Source organism: Lonchura striata, chromosome 17, assembly GCF_046129695.1.
Source record: "Lonchura striata isolate bLonStr1 chromosome 17, bLonStr1.mat, whole genome shotgun sequence".
NCBI classification, from domain to species: Eukaryota; Metazoa; Chordata; class Aves; order Passeriformes; family Estrildidae; genus Lonchura; species Lonchura striata.
In genome coordinates this window covers 10,105,515-10,126,406 of record NC_134619.1, presented here as the reverse complement: position 1 = coordinate 10,126,406, position 20,892 = coordinate 10,105,515, and the positions used below count along the sequence as shown (strand labels likewise).

Genomic DNA, 20,892 nt, shown 5'->3' with positions numbered 1-20,892 from the left:
CTTCTGGGGGCTGTTTGTTCGCACCGTGTCTTCTGAGCAGCTTGAAAGTGGAATTTTGTTACTCTTCAGCCCTTTCCTTCTCCTCGAAGGAATCCTGTGAGGGTGAGCTGAGGGGTAGCACGCTCCCAAGGAGCTCTTGCTGAGCTCACTGTGCCACTTTTGTAACTCCTGCACTAAAGGCACTGGTGGTACTGGTGGTATTGATGGCTGGGTAAGAGAATTCTGTCCAAATTTTTTTTAATGAGACACAACTGTCATGCTCTTAAGCCAAAATGCCTCTTGTCTATCCAACAGGCACATTGAAAGCAAGATGTTTTTTCAGTTGAAATAAATACAAACACATGTTTTCTTTTTTCTTCTTTAATCTCATTGTAAGAGCTGAAATGTAACAATTGCAGTGTTAAAAATGCACCAGCTATGGAAGAAAGTAAGGAGCATCCTAAGATAAGGGCAGTATTTCATCTTTGTGATGATCCCAGCATCAAAGACGGCCTGTGAGCTTCCCCATAGTCTGGGAACGTTCTGATCCAGGGTTTGGCTCCAATCTTTGAGTAAGTTACAGCCATGTGCTAAGCTTGGATCCAGACTGGAGTCTTCCCAAAATCTGAGGAAGTTCAGAGCCAGGATTTTGGCTTCAGCCCATGGCTAATTCAAACCAAACTGTCATCTAGATTCTAAGTGGGAATGAGTCAGAAGGCCTCAGCAGCTGCTGAGGTGTCCACACTGTGTAATCCCCACGTACGGTTTGGCAGCCAGCACGGGCCCTGACTCAGGAGTGGAGATCACGGTGGCACCTGTGACTTGCAGAGCTTTCGTGGCCTCCAGGACCCCTTCGTGTGCCCAGCACCCACACCACAAGCAGCTTCTTGAAGAGGGTGATGGTTTAGCCCTCTGAAACACCTGGATTTCATCCAGGTTTCAACCAACAACCAAATGAGGGCTGTTCATGAAATATGACTGTCTCCGTTATGACATGGCAGGAACACTTTGTTCCTGCACAGGGAGAAGTTACTGTGTGTTCCCATCCTTTTACTGGCTCTACTTGCTTGCTGCTGGGAGTCTCCTGTCTGAACCCGTTGTCACTCAGAGAACATCTTTATTCCAGAACACTGGGGAGACCTAACTAACTGAGCAGAGCTCCCCTGCATGGCAGTGGGGAGGTTCATTGTGCTGCTTGCAGTGTCAGGTGTGAGCCTGCCTTGCCCTGTGGCACACACTCACGGCACCCCTGCTGCCTGGGGACTCCTGTGAACCTGCAATGGGGCTGGGTCTCATAATGTGAGAGAGGTTTTACATCAAATCAGCAACAAACACATTAGGGATTGCTCCTCTGCATCCTCATTTGGATATCAGAAGCAATCTTTTCTGAACACCACCCTACATACACAGTTCCTTGTCCCAGTCTCCTCACATTTGGAAGCAGCCATAGCCAACTTTGCCTTTCTCATGCAGCACCCAGTAAACAGTGTCCTCCTGCTTTCATTATTAAAAATATTTATTATCAGCACCGTAGTAATACAATCAGACCCTTAAGTGCTTTGCAAACATGCAGGAAGACAGTTTTGCAAGCTGTTCTCCACTTTGACCAGAGCCTGGTGAGGTGGCAAACTTTAGTTGGTCTGCTTTTTCACACTAGCACAGGGCTCAGGGAGGGAGAGGGCAACTTCTCCTCTAACTGCCCCTTGACCCAATATCTCTATTCAAAGAAAGCAGGAGGGAAAAAGCAGTGCTGCAAGAAGAAAGCATAGACTTGATAGAGGAATTTAACATAACAGGACTTCTCCATTTCATGCCCTCCCAGGATTTCAGCTTTTCTAAAGAAAGAAAAAATCTGTTTTATCCCAGACTCTGTTGCTCCCTTCCTGCACCATACCACAGGACTCAGATGCCCATCATACAGTTTCAGGAGAGCCAGAGTGTTCTGGGCTGGCAAACAGGCACCACGAGGTCAGTGCTGGGCTCTGCCTGTGCACAGCACCTTATCTGGAGTCCAGGTGTCTTTGTCAAACAAAAAAGCAGCGAAGCTTCTTCACACAGCTCCAACCATGGCACAGCCATGCACTGCTCTCCAAGAGTGCTGCCCTTCTGGGGCAAAAAAGTCTCCACCCCGGGGGGCACTGAGTGGGCAAATGCCAAAAATTGCTCAGCGTAGGTTCCACACATAGAGGGGCACATATCAGAGTTTATGCAGTGCTTTTCCTCTGAGAGGGAAGAGTTAAGGGAAAAAACCAGGCATGGAGTGGTGTCTCTTATGGAATCACGTGTGGGGAGAATAATGCAAGCAAACTGCTTTCACAACCACGCTGAGGTCACTCGACCACAAGCCTCCAGCTCTATTATGTGTGAGAGAGATAATGGGGCAGAATTGTGGGCAAAAGTTCTCATTCGTGGGAATCCTGTCAAACCTCCACAAGCCTCGGAGACACCTGGAAGAAGATAAGCAGGATAATTATTTTCTAAAATAAGAGGCACTTCTATTCTTTCCCTCCACCCACCCCCACCCATAGCAAGTCATCAGCCCGTTGTGGTTTTGTTCCACGTGATTCTTTGAAGAGAGACAAAGAAATGCAACATCCCATCAGAGTGAATCACATAACTTGGAAATGACCTGATTCACACGTTTTTTCCATCCCCTGTCACTGATGTGGGTCCTAATACAAAAGGAGAAATAATACATCCCAATGTTTAGTCTGTGAACTGGAATCTATGCTCCATTCTCCAGCTCAAGTTAAGAGACAGGAAAACACTTTGTTCTCCTGAAAAGTCTTCTTTTCAGACACGGCTGAATGACTAAACAGGGCAGATGCTCAAAGACCTTCTGTGGGGGGAGGTCAGAAAATCAAAAAAGTGACATTTGTGTCAGTGTGACTCCAAGATATGGAATGCTCAGGATGTGGGCCCTGGTTCCCCATGAAACACCTGATGACAGGGTGCAGCCAGAGGGATTCACACAGGTTCTGCTCCTCTGGATGATGATACCAGCCTGCCTCAGCCTCAGCACTTCTGACTCAGATGGGCCCTTTTACCCTGTAGGAGTCTCACCACTACACAACTGGTTCAGAGAGACTTTCCTCTTCTCAGCCCTTATTGCTGCTTTCAAACATGAGCCACAAGCATCTCACTGGGCATTTCTTTAGGTCAGAAACTGTAATTTTTTTCCCTTTTTATGAAGCATCAAGTGTCATCCCACTAAGAAGATGCTCCACAGAATAAATCACAGACACAAATAAGAAAATGGCTTATTTCTGTATCTAATTGCATAGAAAAATCTAATTGATTTCTTATTGCACAGAGAAATCTTCGTGGTTGGGGCACTGAAAGCCAAATGATGCAGCTTCTTTTGCCTGACAAATCTATGACAAAAACTGGTCTCCATAGTCAGCTGAAAATTTCCTGCTGACTGGAAGAAGGAGTCAGGCTCCCTGTAACTGGAATAAAGTTGCATAAGAACCTCATTACAGGAGTTAGCCTGGCATAGGAGAGAACATAGGGTCTAGAGAATATGCAGAGTGCATGTTACATGCTGCCTTTGCTTATCTTGGTTTCAGTGGCTCACTCAGCCATTCAGACTGACACATATGTACTTCATATATTTAAAAAAAAAAAAAAAAAACAAACATGTTTCCAAACCAGTGTGAGCCCCATGGCTGGCATCTGCCCAGATCCAAAGTGCCAGCTGCTGGTAAGTTGCTCTTTCCATGGTTTATTGGAGTCATTTACACAGGGGTGGGCCAGGAAAAGATGAGGAAGGCACAGGGAAAGGGAGAGCAGCATTTCCCCCCACCCTTGTTTTCTTCAGTTTGTTTGATATTTGTCATTATTATGTAACTCCATTTAAGGCTTCTAAATTTGTTGTCACCAAGTTTGGTGGCAGTCCTGCCTTGCTTCTGTGGAAAAGCCAGAGGGTTGGTTCTGCCTGGGGCTTTTTATAATTATTTAGTTTTAAATTACCTTCTTCTAGAACATGCACCGCATGTTTGGAGCAGTAATGGCTCCAGATGTGCTTGAGCTTAAAATCTGAGCCTAAATTATTTGTAAACTCAGTGAATTTGAGATGTGGCTTTGCAGCCTTTCTCCAGAAGGTTTTTCCTCCCCAAAAACACATGTCTTCCAGATTCCCTTCTGTGTCTGATCAGCCTTTTCATTTTAGAGATCACCTGGGTCAATATGGATGATAAAATCACAACAGCCAAGCTGTGCCCAGCCCAGCTGAACAGCCAAGAGCTGGATGGAGAGACAAGGAGGTTAAAGGGTTTTTAAGGGCAAACAAATGGGCACAACCTAAATGACAGTAGTATCTTGGGTATTATGACCTACAGCCCAGTGTCCAGGAGTGCTCTTTCCTACCCAAATAATCCTTTTGCATCACTGGCAGTCAGAAAGTCCCAGTAGATTTCATCTACCCCAGGGCACCACTGTAAATAACTCCTGGTTTTTAATGAAGCATTGACGCTGCATGGGTAAAACCAAGGTCAGGCTTTTCAGTATTAGCCTAAACTTGGCACTCACTGGCTGAAATCTGCTGTGCCACAGAGTGTAAGCTCTCAATTCTATAATATTTAGATACCCCTTGCTTTAGGACCAAGAGTTCTTATGTCAGTAGATTCCAGAATCTTCACTGAATATGTGTTTCACACGTTCATGTCTAAAAAAGGGAAAATAAGTAAAGTTTTTAAGAGAATAAAGCCTAAAAATAAGGTAATGAGTGAAGAGGGTATAACACCCCTTGCAGATGACTAAGAGTTTATAGTTAATATGTGGTTTACACAGCCACAGAAAATAATACCTGTGGCCTCCCACACAGAGCAACAAAAGTTGTGTTGGTCTCACCATAGTCAGCTGTCATGGACTCCCACAGTGTCTGCTGGAAGCCCCACTCCAAGTGGAAGGGGAAGTAGACACAGTGGTTGTATGTTCCCTGAGGTTGGAACACAAGTTTTGCACAAAATAATTTACCTGCACAGCCGTACCCCTGGTGGGGGCAGAGGAGACATCCTCTGGAGTGGGGAGGGATGGGATCAGCAGTGGCAGGCAGTTGTGTTGGGAGCAGCTGGGTTCAGTTTAGGTGTAGGTGGTCTCAGTGGTGAGCCCAGTGTTTAGAAGGGAAAGCACAGTTCACTCAGGGCAGCACACTGAAATTCCTGTCATCCTGCAGCCCGCAGGCACAGAGGACTGAGAAGGAAAATGCTGCATCCAGCTCTGAAGCTGTGGACCTTCACTGGTTTAGAAGGCTGAGGTCTGGTTCAGTCTCTGCTGAGCTCTCAGAGAAGAAGGGGAGCCATAGGCAGCTGAGTACAGCTGGTGAAAAGGAACAATAGAACTCCTTCCACTTCCCCTTGAGCATGGTGTTAACCATGGACAAATCACCCAGAGAACCTTTCAGAGACATTGGACACCACCAAGAGGGCTTGGGTTGTCAGCCCTTCCTGCTCTGACCAACTGCACTGTGTGTGTGGCTCTGGGGACTTATATTTTCATTCCAGGTATTTGTGTTGACTTTTTTTTTCCTTTTTTTGCAAGCACTTTGAATCACTCAGGGAGCTATTTGTGGGGCTGAAATAACATCAGATCAGACCTTCTCACGGTTCTTCAGTTCCCTGGGAGCCAAAACATGGGGGACAGAACAGATCTCACAGTATTTTTTTGCCACACAAACTGTACCCAGGGGAGGGAAGGGTAGAAGTCCATTAAAATATATAATAATAATAATAACGAGATATTTCATTTTCAGGGGGAGTTTCTGTAGAGTCTTAACACACAGATCAAAGGCTGATGGGAATTCCTTTCCTGGTTCCATACATCTTACCTGCTTTCCCCCAAGCTTTGTACAGCATCCTGTGCTTCATTATTGTATTTACACCCCAAAAATACACTGGAAGGAGCTAGCTATGGAATGGACTCTCATATTTGTAGGGAAGATGTGATGGATCTGAGCCTTATGGAACTGCTTGAGAGCTGCTTCAGTGTGGATTTTTGGAGGATCCACTGTCTGCTCATTTTAGCTTAAAAGGGATGTTGCAAGAGGATTTTAACCCCTTTTAAATGCAAAGAGTTTCAGCTTGCTTTGTTTTCAGTCCTTTCCAGTGCTTTCTTACAGAATAAAGCAGTAGATAATGCATGGAGGTGTTTTGGATTTCAAGTGCAGCCTCAGCTGTAGGATGAGGGAGGGATTTTAAGTAACAGGCAGTGAAATGGTTCCACTGTGACAGTAGATTTTAAAGCCCTTGTGCACAGATTCATCACACCAGAGAGGAAGGTAAGAAAATGAAGATCTGAAAAGACCCACATTGAGCAGTAATCCCCTAAAACCCCTCCTGCTCTGGAACAGCTAGACCAAGGCTAGCAGCACCAAGCTCAGCTCTGTGCAGCTGAACAGGAGCACCCTGTGGAAATTTGGCATCATTTTGTGCCTCTTGAACAGCACAGAAGAGTTTCACATATATGGAGCCACAGAGAAGCTAAACTTTCCAATGTAAAACAATTCCAATATTTTTAGTATTGTATTTTTGCAAAGTAGATAGGAAATATAAAGACAGTAGACTAAACAATAGCAGGAGTGCTAGAATGAAATGAGGGAATATGCAAATAAGGAAAAATTGAAAAATGTAAAGGAGAATTATTGTGATATTGAAAAAAATTCAAGCATGAAGCTATTGGAATTAAAAAGGTTTGTGATTTAGGTCCTTTTATATAAAGGAGCAGAAGTGACTAGAAAAAGTATGAAAGCATAAAGGAGGAAGCATTACTAAGAGGCTGGAGAGACAGGCTGAGAGGAAAACATGGCTGGGAAAGGAAGGTAGGGGTATATCAGGCTGAAGAAAGTTGGAAGAATCAAAGGCAATTTACAGCAGAAAACCTTTTGCTTTCAAATTGTCCCGTTTCAGAAAGATGCCACTAAATTCTGTAACAACCAGACAAGCCCAGCCTTTGGACTCAGCATATTGAGTGTTTTACCAAAACCACCAGAAAACATTTGCATGTTTTTGCAGTCCTTTTTTCCCTGAATGTGTTAGTTCAGAATTGTCCCCATTTTTTAAGATCTTACCTTGACCTCTCCCAGGCACAAAGGCTCTTCAGCTCTTATGGAGCTCTCATTAATTTTGCACCAAGGTTTTACAAGCAGGGTGGCAATTATGCTCTCCTCTTTTAAGGCAGAATCTTTCAGGGCAGGAGCTGAAGCCATTATTTGCTTCACACCAGCCCAGTAAAGAACCATCTATGAGTGGATTTGGACATAAGGCAGAGCCATGCTGAGGGCTCAGAAGGTTGGACAGCTGTTAGGTTTTGCTGTGAAGCCATCCAATTCTCCCTTCTTCTCAGTGTTATGAAATTTCAAGCCACCAACATTTTACATCACCGATACATGAAACAAAAAGCAAAAAAAGCTTTGTGCTATTTTTAGGCAGCAGAAAGAAAAAAATTGAACTGACTTTTCTTAAAATGTGGAAAATAACCTTGTAATATCTTGAGTTCTTAAGAAAGTTGTGGAGGGCAGTAACCCACTCTGCACTCATGCTCTGATCTCCACAGAGAGCTGACATGGGCACAAACACAGGCCAGGCTGGAGGAGCAAGGTGATGGGGATGAGTCTGGGTTAAACTGCTGGTGATGGGAATCTGACCTCCCATCCCACATATTTGTGGGATCTCTTCCAGTAGATCTAATCCAGTGCACTGGACTGAGAGAGTTGAAGTCCTTTGAATGCACCAATTTTGGTTGAAATTTCCCCAAAAATAATGTAATTTGTACAGTTTGAGGCTGTTGTGCATTTCAGATTTAAGCATAGTAAATTAAGAGATTTGAGAGGTTTCCTTCAAAAGGAGATTGTGAAAATGCTCGTGTAGAGGTATCTGTTTCATTAGTAGCTGCTTAAGAAAACAGCCCAAAAAACAGAGTTTAGACAAGGAAGGTGTCCTTGTCATGAGGTGCACTGAAGTCTGACCTGGCTCCCTAAGGTACAGAAAAGTGACCTCTTAAATACCAGAGGTGTGTTGGTGAGAACACAGCCCAATTTATCAGCATCAGGTTGTGAATGTAAGTATGAATAATCACCAGAGTCACGCCACAAATACCTTGATTATATTCCCTACATGCAGAAATTATTGTTTCAGGCCTCATTCACACTGTGAATATACTCATGATGAATAACTGTTAACTTAATTGTTTACCTAGCAAAAACAGAAGACATCTCAGTCTCTTCCTTGTTTACTGAAAGAAGCATTTCCATGAGCAAGACAAGTAATGAATTTAGGTTTCTTTGTGATATGTGACTTTCTAGCTTACTTGAAATCTAGGAGAGCTGCATCAATGTTTCTTCCCTCAAAAAGCAAGTCTGTGAGAAGGAAAGAGTTTTGAAAATCTTTAAACATAGGAGAAATCTTTCAGATACCTGTAAGAGAGAAAAAACTTCACTGAGGAGTAGATTATTTGCTATCTAGACTAGAAAACTGAGCCCCTTGTACTCTGTACGGGCATTGGCTGGGATCTCTCCTCTTCCTCTATCTTCTCCCCCCATTTTTACAAGACCTAAAAACTTTGGGACCTCTGCTGATTTATTCAATTTGGTTGCAATTGGGCAACAAGTTCAGATGTTATTGAAGATGGCTGACAGCTGGACACTGGCACATAGCAAAGTTTGCATAAGCCTTGTATTGTTTGGGATGTGCCCAGCAAATAAGCCTGGATTTTTCAAGTATGTGGGGGATGCTATATATCCCTGTTTCTGTGGAAATGAGCACTTTTTGACTGCTTCAGAGATTGCAGTTTGAACAAAGTAACTGTCCTTTTGCACTGAAGCTGCACAGATGCTCCTCCATCTGCCCATTGTCATGGCACCAGAAATGGAAATTCTTTGCCCCAGCCCCTGGCGTGTTTGCTCAGCCCGTGCAGCAGCGGGGCCTGAGCAGATCTTTTCAGATCTGTGGATCAAAGCAGGAGGTCACTGCGGTCAGCCAGCAGCCTTGGTTACCACCACACCCAGCCCAAGCATTCTTCCTTCTCCTCTGCTGACAGTCAAGGCTGACTCCCTGCATGTGACTCCCCCACCATCCCCTCCCCACCACAGGTTTCTGGTCTTGCACAACTGACACTACACATTGCGTGGGCAAATTTGTCACACTGCAGGGCAAGAGTCCCAGTAAACGTTTCCCCTTTTCCCCATCCTCTCCCCCCAGCACACGAGTGCACCCACCCACCAGAGATGCTGGAAGCTTTCCTCTGCCCTGCTCCCCCAGGGAGCCACGCAGGAAACATGCAAGGAGATCTTTTGCAAAATCAAAAGGCTAAAGGTTGTCCCTTCAGATTTGTCATAGGCAAAGAAACATGAGTTAATTTTTCCGGGAGTTCTTGAAAGCTAAGATGAGAATATATACATAATTTAAAGTGAGAGAAAATTGGTGGGAAGCAAATAGCTCTTTGGAAAATCCTCAAAATGCAATGGATATCAACAGAATGTTTCCACCACTCTCGGGAAGTACTGCCAGCCCACATCTTTCTGCTAACTCCTAATGGGTCCATTAACTACTCCTAAATAATGATGGAAACCATATGGGTGCACAGGTGGTCTCTCAATAAATACCAAATGAATTCAGTATGATCACCATTAACACAATTAATACCCAGCCAATCTACAATGATGGAACTATTAAAATTAAGCACTACTATATTTCCTCAGTCCCGTGGCAATTTTACAATGGAAACAAACAAAAGACTAGAATTAACTTTTTTTTATTACAGTTATTTGGTTTTATTTACTTACAGGAGGATTTTAGGCTTCTGTGCAACCCGCTCTGTCTGTGTTCCATGCATTTTGAGGTAAGTTTTGACTCTGAGAAAAAATAATTTTGGGAGAAATAATTTTAAAAATATATGTTTGTTTATTTGGGGGGAAAATTACATGTATTTGGGTGTTGAAGCACAGTGCTTCCTACTTTCTGCAGAAGGCTGTAAACACAAGTAATGAATATAAAATTGCTACAGCTGCTCTTTTTATCATCTACACTGTGAGTTCATTGCTGTTCCCTGATGGGGCTATTAGTGTGGTCGGTATTTTAATTTTAATTTTTTTTATATTAGTACTCTTCCAGCATATATGGTGGTCCATCCAGTTGTCAGAGGAAGGGGAACATGTTCACATGTGACCTTCTGTAATGAAACACCTGACACAGGCCCACTGCTGCTATGACATTTTGGCTTTCCAAAAAAAGGAAGAATTTTGGTTTTATTTTTTAGGACAAGACTAGTAACCTGGTTTAGGTCAGATTCAGCCTCCATTTTCATGTTTCCTTTGAAATCACTAGCTAAGCTCCCTAGAGCTGAACAAGGCTGTATCAGTTCCAAAGCTTGTGTGGTCGTGCACAGGTCAGATTGAACACCCTGGGGTTTATCCATTTTGACAACCAATGAAAAAAAGAATGCTTTACATTTTGAAAACTTATGCCTGTTTGTCTCCAGAACCTCTTTTATATGAATCACTTAAGCCTGGTTTGTGGAAGAAGATTCAGTGAGAAACATTTTGGATCTTCTTATCCATAATGAAGTTGGTTCTGTTGTGCAGGGCAGTGGGGTCAGGGAAATGTTGATGACAGCAAAAACTGCATATAGCAAAAGTGTGACTTGAAATCCGTGTATTTCACCACTGGGGCTTGTGAGAGAAAACCAGTGTCTCATCAGTTTCGTGGGGCAGCTCGATGGCAGTTTCGGGCTTGCTGCACTCATGCCAGGTTAAAGGAGAGATTTCTCAATTCATGGGTGCAAGTCCTGTTCTGAAAAGCACAAAGGACTCCTTTTTTTGGTGCAGCAGTGAAGGAGATGGATCCTTTGTTCTGTGGCTGGAGAGATTCCAGGAAATCTTGCGTTTCGGGATGGACTTTTGGATCTGCTCAGCTAGGCTGGGGTTTCAACCTTACGCTCTCCCTGGGGTGCTCAATTTTTGCAACTTCTCTGTGTTCAGTTTGAATCTATCTGGCAGGACCCATGCAACCCCAAACTGCCTATGATTACACTTGTGCTTGCTATTCATTTTGTTCTTCGACAACAAACCCTTATTTCTATTTATTGCACCAGATTTACACCCAAGGAAGCTTTTCCTCAGAACGACAGTCTGTGAGGTTTGGGAGAGCTTGGAACTTCCCTAAAGTTCTATGAAATATGCTACACTGGAGCACAAAGCTCATTTCACAATTCCTTCCTAAGTTTTCCAATAAACTGTCTCACATCTATTGCTCTTGAGTGTTTCTGATTAACTCCAAATATCGATGCTCTTGTTCTTGAAGAGAGAAGTCTGTGTTTCTAATTTGAATAACATCATTTCCAACTATATTAAGGTAAATAAGGACAATGCACTCTTGTTCCAGAACTCAGATGCCCGTGAAGTTATTCATCAATCTCTTTTTCATTTAAATTCACTCTTTAATTTGTGTTTCAAATGCAGATGAGGCCTTAATTAAATAAAAATTCAGCAGATGGTTTCAAATTCTCTGTTCAATTTACATTTCTTGTACCTTTAAATGCTGGACTTTATCTTTGGAGACAGAAACATTGCTATTAGACCTCTTCCTTTAAACAAATGTGTAGGAATTGGTAGCTGGAGCTGTCTAAAGTAATAAATTAAATATGGATTACTAAATCTAAAAAGCCTCATATTTGTTTTGATAAATTTCCCAAACTTTTTCTGAACCTTCATGGATTATCAAAACTCAAGCATGTATCAGAGGTCTTGTTCTTTTTCAGTTAAAAAAAAAGAAAAAGAGAATTAGAAGCATAGCCTTTACCCTTGGGTTTTATGATATCTTTGATTATCGACAGGTCCAATAAGTTAATTAGACAGAAGTGCCAAATGACAGGGGAAAAAGCCACTAAATATTTTTGGTCTCTAGAAAACGTTGCTATGTTATTCAAGCTCAGCTCAGGAGCTGAGTGACTCTGAGTGTGTTTTGTTCTATCTGAAGTTGTTCATTATTAAGAACTGTGAAAAAGTAAAGGAGAGTAATAAGCAAAATTACAGGATAAAACCCTTCTATTATCTCTGAATCAGGACTCTGCCTATTGAATAAGTAAATATGTCCCATCCTTCTCTGACTGGCTCCTAGGAGAAAATAATTGTCTTCTGCAGCAGTTTCCTCTTTCAGAGGAAATTATGAAGGAAAGGAAAACACTGGTTGTCCATTTATGTGACATTTGAGGTGGAGGTGTAAAATACAAAAAAACACTTTTCTTCCCCTAGTCCCTTTATTTTATGCACCTCCTGTTACCCATGACCTTGCCACACACTCCCTGGTAAATCTGGGCAGCATTTCTTCTTCTCACTGTAGTTTCCCATTCAGCACTGATTTACAAGCCCACGTACATTCACTCTGGCATACAGGCTTTTCTACCTCTGCATTGCTCACCATATCACTGTATTACTCAGAGCTAACTCATAAATTGCTTCCTTCCAACTTCCTTCCTTTGCATGTTGTGCAAGGGGAGCAGCCCTGCGGCGGGGCCGTGGATGGGGATTCCAATTTTACACCCTGCAGCTGTAAACCTCCATCCCTGCCCAGCCCACAGGCTTCATTTATTTATTTTGAAATCACCCCAGCAAATGTGACAATATTTGTGTATTTCAGCAGCCTGAGGACAAAGAAGTCCACCCCACCTCTCCCTTAAAAGAGATAGCCTCTTGTGAGTAATAAAAACTTTAATAAAAACTTAGTTGATGGGTTGCAGATGTCTCCAAGAGCTGAACACTGGGTGGGCATAGTGGAACTACCAGGTACAGGGAGACAAAATTTGGGTCAGAGAAGCAATTTCATGGCTGCTAGAATTGAATGTGAGTGAGAAGGGTGCCTGTGGGCTCCAGCTGGGGTTTGTGCTTAGGCAGAGATGCAGCACTTCAGCTCTGTGGCTGAAACAGGGCTCTGGTTTGTGTTTGCAGCTACTAAAATGTCCTTATTTGTTCTGACTGGGCAAGTGTTCCTTCAGGACAGGGGAAATGTTATCAGCCTGGCTGTCCTCATGAGATTTCTAGTATCTGTGGGTATATGCAAGAAAGCATTTCACAAAGCAAGTTCCTCTTTTGGGATCATGGGATTTGAATTGCCTTTTGCAGCCCTTGATGTTCACAACATCTGTTGGTTGTATGTTTGAAGTTCCAGTTTGGACCTGCTCTGGGCTCAGATAAAAGAGGAAGAGCATGAAGTTGCACTAAAGGAGGGTGCCTGACATGAAATCTTGAGCAGTCACTTGCAGCAGGGGGCCATGCTTTGTCCCTGATGTAGAGGAAGAACACACATTTGTGGAGCTCCAGAATTCCAAGCTGGAGACAGAAGACAGCTCAGTCTCTTCCTGGTTTACTGAAATAAGTATTTCTATGAGCAAGACAAGTAATGGATTTAGGTTTCTTCGGCTCAGAGGTTTCTACCAGAGTCAGGAGACTTCTCAAGCCAGGATGCAGATAAAAATGTCATGTTTGGGGTGGGGGACGACAGGGGATTTGTCAAGTCTTGGTAGTAAATTGCTTAAAAGCAATAAACTGCACAGCAAAATAAAGTGCTTGCTTTGATTCCAGCACTCCTCATTTCCCAGTTAGCTCAGAGCAGGCACACTGAAAAAAAAAAATCAATGTTTCCTTCTTCCAGTGACTGTATTAAGAGTACAGACATGCAGGGCTGGGGGAAGCTCTCAGGCAGTTGCTGTCAGCTGTGCTGTGCGTGCTTAAATGAGGATCAAGACCTGCTTGAAAAGAAGTGTTCTGCTGCTCCTTGTCCTTGTGGGGGAACATCACTGCTCTGCATGGCTAGAAATATTCCTCTCTCCAGCATGCTTCTTTATTTTGTGGCTGGTTTTGTTTCTTTCTCAGTTAAGGCTGTAAAACCCTTATTTGTGACTACTACTTTATTCCCTGCCCCATCCCTGGCTGCAGTCACAGCCCACGTTACCTGCTGGGGTAGCACACACAATTTTCATTTGCATTTCTTCCTTTGTCTGATTTTTTATTTGACAATATGTTATAACTTTGCAATATAATTAACTATTTTGGCTTCTTGATGAAATTAAAAAAGAGCAGGAAGCATGGATACTTTAATATTTCTATGAAGAAGAGGTCACTTACTGATACCTTCACCAATTTTTATGCAGCTCTTGCCAGCTAAAATTCTAAGCAATTAAATCTGTATGAAAATGGAATGGAAAAAAAGCTGAGTGTAAACTGACTGATTTTGCTCAGTACAGGACAGCTTAATTTTGGAAACAGAGGCATGAGAGCAGTTGTGATACCAAGAGAGACTTTTTGAGGTAAAAGTACTTTTTTTTTCCACTGAACTTTTTCCATGATCTCTTGATAAAAATGACCTCATTTAAGAAAAATGAGATCAAATCATTTATTTGATTCCTGAAGAAGCCCTCAGTGCAGATACAGTTAAATTTGGAATGAGTTCTGTTGCAGAAAGAGATTTTGGGAGAGCCATCGATCTATGGAAAAGAGGGAAGTGAAGATATTCACTGCTGGATAAAAATAAGCTACTTGAGCAAGCCATGGCACAGTCTGTTGTGGTTTTCTTTCACGTGATACCTTGAAGAGGAATTAGAGATGACTTGGAAAAGGCAAGGTAGGGCAAAGCCCCTCAGAATGATTCATATAATTTCAAGGCGACCTTTTTACTTGTGTGCAAATCTTCTGTCGTTTGACGTGAGCCAAGAGGAGGACAGGGACAGTCTGTCTTGTGCCATTCCCCTGCACGTAGAGCCCATGAATCAAAAAAATGGGCTTTGTTCTGACTTCAGACACACTGAAGTATATTAGCCTAGGCTGGGTCAAATGTTTTTAACCCAGATTGCCTACAATATATATGTACAGAATATTCTTAACCACCTGCCTTCCCCTGGTTCTTCCAGAGAAGAGAAAATATGTGGTTTAGACATCTGAGGGAAAGTTCCCTTAAAGCCATGAAGAGCCACACCAAATCATCATCAAACATGCCTGTCACAGCAGGAGAGGGGAGTTTCTGGTGTGGACTTCATGAAGGGGAAAAGTAAAGCTCTCACCATTGATGGAAACAAGAAGTAAAAGGGAATCAGGAGGTGAGAAGATAAAAGTAGAGCTCACAGAGGCTCCATACCTGGGAGCCAATCCAAGCAGACACTGATCTGAATTCAGAGCATCTTGGACAGGAATGAGGACTCCTGGTATTTTACCTGGACTCTTATTTCAGAGCTCCAGTTTCTTTCTGATTTCAGCCAAGAGAGAGGGGCTCTATCTCTTTGAAAATAATATTCAAACATTTAGTCCAGTGCCTTGGATTTGTGTGCATCACACGAGTGTTCTCATACATCAAGAAAATGCATAGGAGGCAGGGAAGAAAAGAGGGATGGAAGCAAAGTGGATCCAATTAAAGTTTTCTCATTTTCTCTCTCTTTTCTTTCTTTCCAAAAAGGCTTTTCTCTCTATACTGGTGGTAAAAAGTGCCTAGAGAAGTGGCTTACACTTGATACACTTGATACTCACTTTTTCAGTGGTTAAAACTACATGTGAGCTGTACCCTTGTGAAAGACAAACCAGAGACTGTGTAACTCCCAAATCAGCACATAATGTGTTTATTTCCCTTAACTGCAACAAGACCTAAGCCCACATGTGGATCCCACAAACCTGGAAGCTCATAACTGTTCACAGTGAACTATTTGCCTTTAGAAGAAAAAGGTTTGAACATCCAAGGGCTGGCCTGGCTGGAGCAGCCTCTTGCTCTGCTGCACTGTCAGCTGTGAGACAGCCATCCCCCAGGACTTTCAGTCTGGCTTGCATTAGGAGACCTGCAATGACACTGCTTAAAAATCAGAAGGAAAAGCCAAGATGGCAGCTGGGGTGGCTTTGTTGGGTACTGCACCAACAATTAAGCATTTTCCTGCTGTTTTCAATATCCCATTCCTCTCTCAGATGGGGATCTGCTTCTACTCTTGGCTACACCCATTCTTGGCCCACTGGAGAAACGAGAACAAGGTCTGCTGTTGTAGGGTTGATCTGTGCATATTTTATTTACCCCAGTGAAAACACTATTAGCCCCAGCATTTGAAATATCAGAAGATACTGAGACTGGTTTAAAAAAAAAATTTCCCCCAGTTAAAATAAATAAATAAATAGGCTTCCATATATTTGCTTATTGGTTTTGGAATCTACACAATGACTATTTTGAAGTCCCTCTCTGTAGCAAAAATGCCCTACAATCTCAATTACTGAAATAAATGAAGGCTGATATTTCTGGGTAGATGGAGGAGCTGGGGACTCTCTGAAAGGGCACTGAACCCCACAGTTGTCAGCATCACTTCTCTGTCCTCCTGGGTATCGCGTGGAGCCGGTGTAATTCCCCCCGCTGCTCTGCACAGCACTGCAAAAGCCATCCTGCAGCCTAGAGACAAGGAGAGGGGCACCCTGTGAACACAACCCTGCTCTCAGGGCCAGGAATGGGGCATTTACCCCTGTCACTTACAGCCTGCAACATCAGCAGCTAAGGCACCAACCAGTGCTCCCTCCTCTGTCCTCTCTCCATCTGAAGAAAAGACAAAACTCTTCACCATTTCTCCTTCTCCTTTTTATTTTCTCCCCCACAAAGAAGAACTTGCCAGGTCTGCATCTTTTTCCCTGGACTGTTTCCTCTTTCTGATGTTAAAAGCATCTGCAGGACAGCTCAGTTCCTGAGATGCCAGCTCTGTTTCAGCAGTGGTGTCCCTGTGGCTGCTCCAAGGGGTGGCAACAGCTCCCAGGGCACTACAGGATGCTGGGGTGGAAACTGTGTCTGTGAGGAGAGGACAACTCTGCTCTGCCCAGGTGAAACCAGGAGCTGTTTTGCCCATCTGCAGGGCATAGCCCAGCACCATCTCACCCACAGGAAAAGCAAATCTTCCTCTGGGTTTTGGCTATCTGTTACAGGGTTTATTGGTCCCTTGCTGACCTTCTTGCGTGGCTCTCAGAGGGGACCTGGGGCGAGTACTTTGGGCTCAGAGCACAAGCAAAGCACGCTCAGGTTTGTGCCCAGCACCTCCCATGGTGTTCAGCCAATTCCTGCGTCCCACAGCTCAGCTGGATGCACAAACAAGGGCTGGGGCTGGGCTCCAAACAGCTAAAGAGTGTCAGAACCCAGCCTGGTTCAGGGGCTCCGTGTGGTGGAAAAGTCTCTCCTCCAACCCGAGCTTCCAAAGAAAGGCTCAGCAGTCTCTGTTGTTCAGTCTCAAGGCAGTTTATTGCAAGTTATCTCAAAGATTTTCTCCTGGGGCTGCTGTGGTTTGCTCACAGCTCAGGCAGAGGCACACACACACCCTGACATCCTCTCTGACCCCGACTGCTTCTTCTCTCCCCGCCCAGGGCTGCTGCTCTCTTTTATATGGTACATTATGTGTGACATGGTTACAGTTTTTCCCCAATGCCTATTACCTATATTAAATGGTGATTTTCTATCTTTTATATGGTACATTACATGTTACATGTTTACAGTTTTCCCCAATGCCTATTACCTATATTAAATGGTTCTTTTCTATCTTTTATATGGTACATTACGTGTTACATGGTTACAGTTTTTCCCCAATGCCTATTACCTATATTAAATGGTGCTTTTCTACTCTAAACCAATCTGTGAGTGCCAACATCACCAAGAACATGGAGGTAAGGAAGAAGAAAGAGGAGGAACGAGACCGGCCTACATTCCTCCATCTTAAAACCTCTGACCCCCATGTACAAAACTAAACCCCCCTGTACAGGTGTTAAAACCCCCCTGTACAGCACTAAAAAATTCTTCCCTCTACTTTGTGGCTACTTCTACTCTAATATCTAAACTTTTGTGACTTCTTGTTCTTCCTGCAAGGTTGGTAAATCATTCCACGGTTCAAACCCAAAATCACAGCTGTTTCCAGCTGCCTGCCAGGGTCTCAAATGCTTCTGACCTGGGCCTGGAACCTCCAAAAATGTCTGAGGGACATTTTAAATTCCAACAAAAGAAGAGTGAAAACCATAGCAGGAGGATTCTCTCAACACAGCTGAACTCTCCTCAGCCTTTTTACACAGAGTGATTCACCAGTAGTTAAAGCATTAAAGCTGTATTGGAAATAGCTTTTGTTTCCCAAATAGATGTTTGAAGTTTTGATTGGATTTTTTTTCCTCATCTAAATCAGGATGAAAGGGAAAAAAATTGAAATTTCTTTGCAGATCTGTGATTTAAATATAAGGGGAAAGGCTGGGCCAGTGGAATGAGTCCTTTTTTATGTTGACCCTTCTTTTAAAATGACTATACATTATGTGAATTTCAAATACAAGACTTGTTTCAGACAGAAAATGGAAATTTTGCTTTTTGAAAATATAGAAACCACACCTATTGTTTTCTTCTAAATATCTTTTAAAGACAGGAATCAGAAGCCAGCCCTTTCCCACAAAAAGGTCTGGTTTTCACTGAATTTGCATTTTTGACTGAAAGCCTTGTTTCAAAGTCTTGAAATTAGATCATGAAGCAGCATTTATATCTAATTGGCCTCGAGGAAGAAGAAAGCTCTGTGGGTGGGATCCATCTCACCTACTTACAGGTGTTTAGTCTAAATTATACGCCAATAATCAGGGGCACCCCCAAAAGACTTTTCTCTCTATCCTGGTGGTAAAAAGTGCCCAGAGAGCTGGCTTACACTTGATACCCACTTTTTCAGTGGTTAAATCTCCATGGGAGAAATCCTATCCTTGCTGTTCACACTCTGGCTGAGGAGAGAAGCTCAGCATCACAGCTCTGATGTTTTCAAGCTGGAGCATGTTGGGAGAAGAAAAAGGTGCCAGGTTCTTCATCAGTTCTTCAAAAAGGAGCCAGATATTTTTAGGTGACAGAAAATAGAACAGTTTTGTGGAGAATGAATCAGCTGAAGGAACACTGGTTATTTCCATGGTCAGATAAAACTCAAAAATCTATTTTTTTTTCAAATTGTTCCTTGGTATAATTTTTTTTGCAATTCCTTTGTAATTTATTTCTGATTGTAGATGGATTTTTTTTTTCAGAGCAATGTTTATTTTTCTGCCCTGCTGAGTTCCTTCCCTTTTTTTTTTCCCTAGCAAATGGCTTTGAATCAATTTGTAACGCTGCATCCAAGACATGTAATATCACCTGCAAAACTCCCATGTGTGACTGAAGCAACCTGGTATGGAAATCAACAGTGAGTACAACAGTGCATGCATTTTGCTTTATTTAATAGTTTCTAAAAGGAATAGGCTTTTTTTTTTTTATTGTGGTTATGCTTGTCCCTTTTTGCAGGGGTGTTTGGCTCCTGTAATGTTTGTGCTCACAGACTGGCTTGTAAGGGGCAGAGCTGCAAAGCCATTTGCCCTTTAATTTGAGATGCCAGGCCAATTTATGAGCAGAATTCTTCCGATTTCATTTTCAGACACCTGTGCTGGATGAAGCTTGGCCTGTGACTGGAACGTTTAGGAAAGCACATGTAGGAAGTGAGCACAGCAGACTGTGTAAGGAGCAGACATATATAGGACAACCTTTCATAATCACCAGGCATATTCATAATAATAAACACTCATTGACCAAACCCTGATGACTTTGATGGTCAACTTCTTTGAAATTTATAGTGATAAATATGCAGAGACAAAGAGCAGGGCTATAGGGCAGTTCAGTGAGAGCCTTAGCATACACTCGACCAAAGAATCATAGAAACATGGATAATTTATGTTGGAAAGAACCTTAAAGATCATCCAGTTCTAATACCTGCTTAGGGGTGTTTGATGGAAAGCAACTTGGGGTTTCCTTTTGTACATGTGGAGTTTTACAGGGGATATATTTAGTTAAGAGTTACTACAGGGAAAAAAAAAAAAAAAAGCAACTTTGTAAGCTACAGAAGTTGGAGAAGTTTCTGGTTTTGTTTTTGTTTGTTTCAAAGAAAAGAAACAGAAAGAGAAAGGATATTCCTCTATGTGTTACAAAACAGCACAAGTGTCTGTGTGTAACAATACAACACAAGGCTCTCTTCCATTCTCACATTTGCTCTGTGCCCAGGGCACAGCCTTTAACATTGCAAACCCACCTGACTGTGGGGAAGGCTTTCAAAAGCATCTTGATCCACTGCAGAAGTCTTTCCTCTTCTACATCCTAGTGTGCAAAATTCCTTACAGTGATGCCTGCAGCTCCCTTCCAGCCATAGCATGGTCAGCCCCTCTCACACACTGAGATGATGTGGCACAAAAGAGAGGGAAAATGAAATTTCAGCTCTGAGGTGTCAGGGCTCAGCAGCTCTTTCTGGAGACCTGCCCTGCTGAACCTGGTCTCTGCTGAAGGGTGACCATTGCCAGGGTTTTGTAGAGTTTGAACAAACAGACTGGTTTTGTCTGCTGGGAGTCCCCTGTAAGTACAGCTTTTTATTTAGAACTGACCACGAGCTTGGAGAGAAAGGCCTAGAGAAGGGTGTGAGCCTCAGAATTAAGCTGAAGGACTACCTTTATTAATATATATTTTTTACAGATTATTTTTAAATGTATAGCCCTGCAGCAGGCAAGCAAAGATATTATTTCTTTGGAAATAAAAGGACCAGGCCTAAGGGTCCATTCTATTTTCAGGGCAAACACCTAAGTCCCATTCATGTTAATGGGGGAAGCTTCTCCTGCTTCCAGGAAAGAACAGACCCATTAGAGATCTAGGATATTATTTTAGACCCCCAATCCCCTACAGTAGTGGGAGCTGGTGCATAAGTAGGGTGAGTGTCAGAGCTGTTCCCTGCTGGTTTGTTCCTCATAATTCTGTCCTACAGCACAAATCCTGCTGCAGCACAAAACCACGGTGAGTTTTGACATTGCATTGTATCAACATCGTTTGAGTTTTTTTTCTTAATGACGTCTCAGTGAGACAAAAACTGAAAGGTCAAACCTGCCGAAGCCAGGATTGCCTCCTAGAG

At 42.9% G+C, this 20,892-nt stretch overlaps 1 long non-coding RNA gene across 1 annotated transcript; it reads left to right on the top strand.

Annotated features, from left to right (window-relative positions):
* Positions 1 to 18,807: 18,807 nt before the first annotated feature.
* LOC110469304 (uncharacterized) lies at positions 18,808 to 19,536 on the top strand. The gene is made up of 3 exons (XR_002465223.2): positions 18,808 to 18,887; positions 19,052 to 19,152; positions 19,381 to 19,536. It is a non-coding gene; the product is annotated as an uncharacterized LOC110469304 (long non-coding RNA).
* The last annotated feature ends 1,356 nt before the right edge of the window (positions 19,537 to 20,892 follow it).